The following is a 7,014-nucleotide window of genomic DNA, read 5'->3' on the forward strand; positions in this document are numbered from 1 at the left end:
CAAAGAAGTATTTATCAATTGGTATCCTATTGTGTTCAAAGGGGGAGCAAGTAGCATTTCAAAATGATATATCAAAACCCTCTTGAACACTAAGAGGTGGATCTCTTTTAGGGGGAGTTTTGTTTAGTCAAAGGAAAAGCATTTGATTCAGGGGGAGAAAATTTCAAATCCTAAAAATGCTTTGCAAACTCTTATTCATTTACCTTTGACTATTTGCAAAAGATCTTTGAAATGGATTTACAAAAGGACTTGCAAAAACAAAACATGTGGTGCAAACGTGGTCCAAAATGCTAAATAAAGAAAGAAACATTCCATGCATATCTTGTAAGTAGTTATATTGGCTCAATTCCAAGCAACCTTTACACTTACATTATGCAAACTAGTTCAATTATGCACTTCTCTATTTGCTTTGGTTTGTGTTGGCATCAATCACCAAAAAGGGGGAGATTGAAAGGGAATTAGGCTTACACCTAGTTCCTAAATAATTTTGGTGGTTGAATTGCCCAACACAAATAATTGGACTAACTAGTTTGCCCAAGTGTATAGATTATACAGGTGTAAAAGGTTCACACTCAGCCAATAAAAAGACCAAGTTTTGGATTCAACAAAGGAGCAAAGGGGCAACCGAGGGCACCCCTGGTCTGGCGCACCGGACTGTCCGGTGCGCCACCGGACAGTGAACAGTACCTGTCCGGTGCACCAGGGGACTCAGACTCAAACTCTTCGCCTTCGGGAATTCTCGGAAGCCGGCGCGCTATAATTCACCGGACTGTCCGGTGTGCACCGGACATGTCCGGTGCTCCAAGGAAGCTCGGCCTCCTGAACTCGCCAGCCTCGGGTTCGCGCGGCAGCCGCTCCGCTATAATTCACCGGACTGTCCGGTGTGCACCGGACTGTCCGGTGTGCACCGGACTGTCCGGTGTGCCAGCGGAGCAACGGCTCCCTGCGGCGCCAACGGCTCCCTGCAGTGCATTAAATGCGCGCGCAGCGCGCGCAGAAGTCAGAATCGCCCATACCGGTGCACCGGACATCAAACAGTACATGTCCGGTGTGCACCGGACACCCAGGCGGGCCCACAAGTCAGAAGCTCCAACGGTCAGAATCCAACGGCAGTGATGACGTGGCAGGGGCACCGGACTGTCCGGTGTGCACCGGACTGTCCGGTGCGCCATCGCGCAGAAGCCTCCAGCCAACGGTCAAGTTTGGTGGTTGGGGCTATAAATACCCCAACCACCCCACCATTCATTGCATCCAAGTTTTCCACTTCTCAACTACTACAAGAGCTCTAGCATTCAATTCTAGACACACTAAAGAGATCAAATCCTCTCCAATTCTACACAAAGCCCTAGTGACTAGTGAGAGTGATTTGCCGTGTTCATTTGAGCTCTTGCACTTGGATTGCTTCTTTTATTTCTCACTTGTTCTTGAGATCACAACTCCATTGTAATCAAGGCAAGAGGCACCAATTGTGTGGTGGCCCTTGCGGGGAAGTTTTGTTCCCGGCTTTGATTTGAGAAGAGAAGCTCACTCGGTCCGAGGGACCGTTTGAGAGAGGGAAGGGTTGAAAGAGACCCGGCCTTTGTGGCCTCCTCAACGGGGAGTAGGTTTGCAAGAACCGAACCTCGGTAAAACAAATCTCCGTGTCTCACTTGCTTATTCGCTTGGGATTTGTTTTGCGCCCTCTCTCTTGGACTCGTTTATTATTACTAACGCTAACCCCGGCTTGTAGTTGTGTTTAATTTGTAAATTTCAGTTTCGCCCTATTCACCCCCCCTCTAGGCGACTATCACATCTGCAGTATCCGCCACCACAAAAGAGATGGAGACCAAATGCCGTTGAGAAAAATCAAACGGCCACAAAGATAGAAAATATAACGACAACTGTGCATCTCTCTGCAGGTATGGTAGACTGTCCGGCTATAAAGGCCGGATCATCTGCACAGGACGCGGACCATCCGACCCCTAAGGCTGAACCATCCGCACTACACCAAGGGTGTGTTTGGTTTGGCTTTTGGCTTTGGCTTTTGCCTCCTAAAAGCCAAAAGCCAAACCAAAGGGTTGGATTCAGAAAGCAGCTTTTTCTAAAAGCTGACTTTCTCGCAGTGCAAAACTGAAAGCACCTCTAGACCTGCTTTTAGTGGCTTTCGGATGAAACTGTGAAAACATATATAGAAAACTTTTAACGGCTTTTAGTGGTTTTCACCAAACGATTTTTAGCTTTTTAACAGCTCACAGCCCACAGCAGCTTTTTCCACAGCTCACAGCCCACAGCAGTTTTTTTCACAGCCACAGCCCAACCAAACAGACCCCAAGACACCTCCGACGACGTACCGACGCCCATGGAGGAAGACGACCTGCAAGGAGAAGACCTGGTCGACTACGGAGCTACGCCAGAACACTTAGAAAATTAGGAAAGCAAGGTGACGAATTGGTCAGGACCAGTATGACGCTCGGCGGTGTTGGGACTGACAGTTCGATCAAAGCTAAAGGGATCACGTCCGTTGAGTCAACCATCGAGACCAAGGCCACTGCGTACCATCCTAGTAAGTGGCAAGATGCACAAGAAAACCGATGTGATCACATCGAGTTAGTTGCTTTTGGTTCGCTCAGCTCCACCAAAAGGCAGAGGGGCATATGTTGAGCACCATTTTGAGTGCACGGACGGTCCGGCCCTGGGGCCAGACGGTCCGCGGTCCGGACAGTCCGCGCCTATGGGCCGGACGGTCCGCGCAGGCGCAGAACAGATTAGGGTTCCGAGTTTCTTGCTATGTTTGTTGGCGAAAATCTCGAGATAAGCTCGGAAATTAGTTTGTAAAGGGTCCAGCCCCCCTCCTCTATAAATAGAGAGGTATACGGCCGATCAATCATTATCAATCGAATCAATACAACTTCTATTTCGCATTTTATCCTAGGAGTAGTTCTAGTCTAGTTTAGGTTTAGCCTCTCGATCCCCAAATTCTTCGCCTCTCTTCGACTCTACGCCGATTAGAGGAGTCTAGGTCGGCCGGCCCGAGCCTAGACAACCCCTAGAATCTCTCCTCCCCGACGGGGTCCCTCCCGGGAGCGAGTCCAGGCGCCGCCGGCGATCTTCCGCCGCCCCTGCGCATGCGCGGACCGTCAGGCCCTAGGGCGCGGACCGTCCGGCCGTCAGGCAGGAAACCTTAGCCCATGCGCCAGGTCGCGGACCGTCCGGCCCCAGGCCGCGGACCGTCCGCGCCTGACCAAAGAGCACCGCCGCCGGTTCTTCTTAAGTATTTGGCGCTCCGAAAAAGTGTCAACACGAAGTAACTTCAAAGTTTAGATCTGCATAGACAAAATCGGCTGTGCATCATACAGAATGCGTGGCCCACTATTTCTTTTCCTTTTATTACCGGGAAGAACTGAATCTACACGCAACATTACAATGACCATTTCTGATACATCACTACGAGCTTGGGTACAGGGCATATGTTGCCTTCAGGTAGTCTATGATTTCAGCGCTTTCAAACATCTGGACTCCCGTGTTAGGATCTTCGATGTACGGCGCCTGCCAACACAGTAACACATACACACACATATACATGATGTCGCACACCAGGCAGGCAAATCAAAAGAATGTTCAGCGTCAAATGCATCAATAGCGTTTTAGCAAGGCGTCCTACCTGGAAAAGCCCCTTTTTCTTGAAAAATTCTTGTCGTTTGGGGCTGCCTCGTGCGCAGCTGCAGGAGTAACTTCTAGTTACTAACACTCTTGCAGAGCACATATCTCAGTCCAGAAGAACTGAACTAAAGTGATAATTCTACTAGGTTAAGTTTAGCAACAGCTTGCAGGCTGTTCTGAATTCTGATGCCATTCAGTGACTTGTGGTTTTAAAGTATTTTGGATACCTGTGTAGCAGATGTGGCAATTCCAACTCGACAAGTGTCTCTCGTACTAATTTACAGAAGGGAGATCCCTGCGAAAACAGACCATCAGCTATTCAGAGTCCACGCGACCTGTATAGTAAGAAGAGAGCTCATGTGCTGAGGATTCAGACCTCACATGCCCATATCTCTATGGGCTGCGGTGGGACTTTTGAAGCAATGTAGGAATTTCCCTGTAAACAACGACGTAATGCCACACGTTTCTGAGCAAACATCCACAGGAAAACACGCAGCGAACTTTGTTATAATGTTTTTGCACAATGTACCTTTCCAATACGACCAAGAGTAGCAAGCCCTGCTGTAATTGCCTAAAAAATATTTAAAAGTTATCAAAACTGCAAACTGATCCTTGGCACAAAATAAAGCATTATACCCATCGGATAGGCAAATACTGAAGCATACTGAAAGCAAAGTGTAAATATGTCAAATATTCCTCGATAATAGTTGGGGGTACTTAGTTCAAACATATTTTTATACATTTGGACTAATATGTACACTGGTTAAAACATATAATATACTTTTAAATTGCTGGGTGCTTGTTTACTTACTGTCAACAGACCAAGTGATAGCATAATTGGAACAGTTCCATCGCCTAAGAAAAACAAGCATAAGTGAGTGAGGTCAGTAAGGTCATTATAGGAAGAAACTTTAAGAGGGCATACCCAGTGCCAAAAATGGGGTCTAGGAAGGGGATAAAACGATACAATCCTTTTCACACACAAATCCAGTGAGGCTCCTACATGAATGGGGTCTCGGGGATAAACCAAGACAAGCCTTTTCCCCCACAAATAGGGAGGAACAACCTTTAAGAGCAAAAGTGAAAAGGAGATGTGTTGAATACACACCATATGTATCAGCTAGATATTTTATGATGTCATCGGATTCATACATGGCGACCCCTGTGTTTGGATCTACCTGCAATAGAGGTGCATCTTATGTAACTGTTAACACTGAATGATAGAACTGATTTGCATTTCATTACGCAATTTATTTCTTGGGAAAACTCAGATGACCAACCTTACTTTCCCCGACGAAAAATTATGACACACACATCAAAGCTTATTTATCAAATATAATGAGCAAGTTAACCTATCTTGCCAGGGGCCCACAGGTTATACTCAGTGGTCATCATATGAGCAAGTTTATTTATCAAATAAAATTCATACACCACATTTCCATATTTAACATACGTGGATGTGGATGAGGAGATGCTAGCAACCAAATATGATCTGAAGTGCTAACACAAAATAGAATATCAGAATTTATGTAGGACGTCTGCATACCATGTAAGGGAATTGTTTCTTTCCACCCATTTCGAGGACTTTAGGTCGGAACGTTGGGCCTTTTGAGGACAGGGGTAAAATAATACATCTAGGTCCAAGACTGTTACCATCTCTCTGACCTGCAATTTTTCCATGGTGAATACAAACAACAAAATTGCTCTTGTGCATGAAGAATGACATCTGCAAAACGCAGTTGCAAGAGGCTGGGCATATTCACCTTCCGACAAAATGGACAACTGAAGATTAGCAAGAATACACCAACAATGAAGAGAAGAAACAAGTCAGCATGATTACTCAGCATGGTATAAACAGGAGGAAGAAGCAAGATATGCTGTACCCTTCAAATTCATATATCTCGATAGGCTTTTCTGGTCGTTTGCACTGTCCTATTTTTGATTCCTCTTTCACCTTCCAAGCTACGATAAGAAACGCATGTTTACAAGTAAACTTAACAGAGCTATGTATTCCACAAACTGCATCTTATTGTGCGATTCTTTGTGGTTTCCATGATATAGTAGGAGTAATAATAGCTGCAATGGAAGAATTGTGAATAAACTCACCTCCAAATTCCAGTGCATACTGGTCTGATGGTATCTCTGATGGAGAAACAAGAGATGGCGAGTACCTGCACATTGAAGTGACACGTGCAGGTAAGCAGGTGCAGGCTGTAGCCCGTAGGCGAGGTAGACGCCCGGACGGTGAGAGAAGGCGCGGTGCGTACCCGAGGACGAAGACGCCGGTGCCGAGGCGAAGGGGGATGGCGAGCGAGGCGCCGAGGACGCTGCCCACCTGGCCGGACTTGACCTCGTACCTCTTGGGCTCGGGCGCCTTGAACCCCGGCGGAGGCTTGAACTCGGGCGTCGGCTCAGGCGCTGAGGTGGATCCAGCTGCGGCGGTGGTGTCCGGCTGGGCCCTGACGGCGAGAGAAGCGGCCCTGGCGGCGCGCGCGGTGGCGGTGGCACCCAAGGCGACGGTGCGGCGGGGGAGGAGGAGGGGCGTGCGGTGGTGCAGCGCGGTGGGTGCGGCGGGCGGAGCCATGGATTGGATTCGGCAGCGACGGCGACTCGGGCCGGACGGCGGGGAGCGGCGTGCGAGTTTCTGTGGCGCCTACGCCGCTACGCGGCGAGACGCGGGGACGAAGCGATTGGTGTACCTGCGGCATTGCTGGCGAGTTTATTCCCGAACGGTGGGCTTCGGAAGTCTGCTACCCCCAACCTTGCAATTGGAATCTTAGTATTATAATAGGCTTCCGTTTAGAAATTTGTCATCGTGGGCACTATTATCCGTCGCGGTAAGTATTAACTTGTACCGGCTGCTGTTACGTTGAAGATTTGGATTTCCCGTTCGTCACAACGGATCGGCCTTCCTCTATTCTTCAGAACGGATCGCGAGCCGAGCTCGCTCCTTTCTTCCTCTCCGTCTCTGTCCGGCTCCCAGCTAGGCCTTCCTCTCCCTCTCTGTCCGGCCAGCTAGCTCCCAGCTGAGTACTCCTCCCAGCTAGGCTGTGCTCTCCCCCGACTGCTCCCGGCGCTCGTCGAGCTCGCGAGTCTGCAAGGTCGTCCCTACCGGCGCTCCAGGTGGATTTCCCGACAACTCTCATTGCTTGTATTTCTTCGTCCCAATGCAAACTCCGGCAGTCCCCTCGCCGGACGAACTCTCGCCGGACCTCGCAGTCCACGCAGCCGGCGAGTTAGCCTCGTCGTTGCCTCCAGGCGAGGTCGTTGGCAGCGACACAGGGCTGGCCCTCAATCCGTCGCCGTTGGTCGATGCTGCTCTGACGATCGCCGACGTTGACAACTCTTGGTTGGAGGCACCACCAGATTGTCGTG

At 49.1% G+C, this 7,014-nt stretch overlaps 1 pseudogene across 1 annotated transcript; it reads right to left on the reverse strand.

Moving 5' to 3' along the window:
- Positions 1 to 3,284: 3,284 nt before the first annotated feature.
- LOC103643189 (uncharacterized) lies at positions 3,285 to 6,366 on the reverse strand (annotated as a pseudogene). Its single transcript, XR_002266363.1, has 12 exons — positions 5,907 to 6,366; positions 5,746 to 5,810; positions 5,523 to 5,601; positions 5,403 to 5,421; positions 5,186 to 5,304; positions 4,748 to 4,817; positions 4,451 to 4,494; positions 4,169 to 4,210; positions 4,016 to 4,075; positions 3,867 to 3,934; positions 3,641 to 3,698; positions 3,285 to 3,525 (listed from the first exon to the last, which is right to left on the reverse strand). The product of XR_002266363.1 is annotated as an uncharacterized protein (transcript).
- Positions 6,367 to 7,014: the final 648 nt, after the last annotated feature.

This window comes from Zea mays, chromosome 1 (assembly GCF_902167145.1).
Source record: "Zea mays cultivar B73 chromosome 1, Zm-B73-REFERENCE-NAM-5.0, whole genome shotgun sequence".
Taxonomy (NCBI): Eukaryota; Viridiplantae; Streptophyta; class Magnoliopsida; order Poales; family Poaceae; genus Zea; species Zea mays.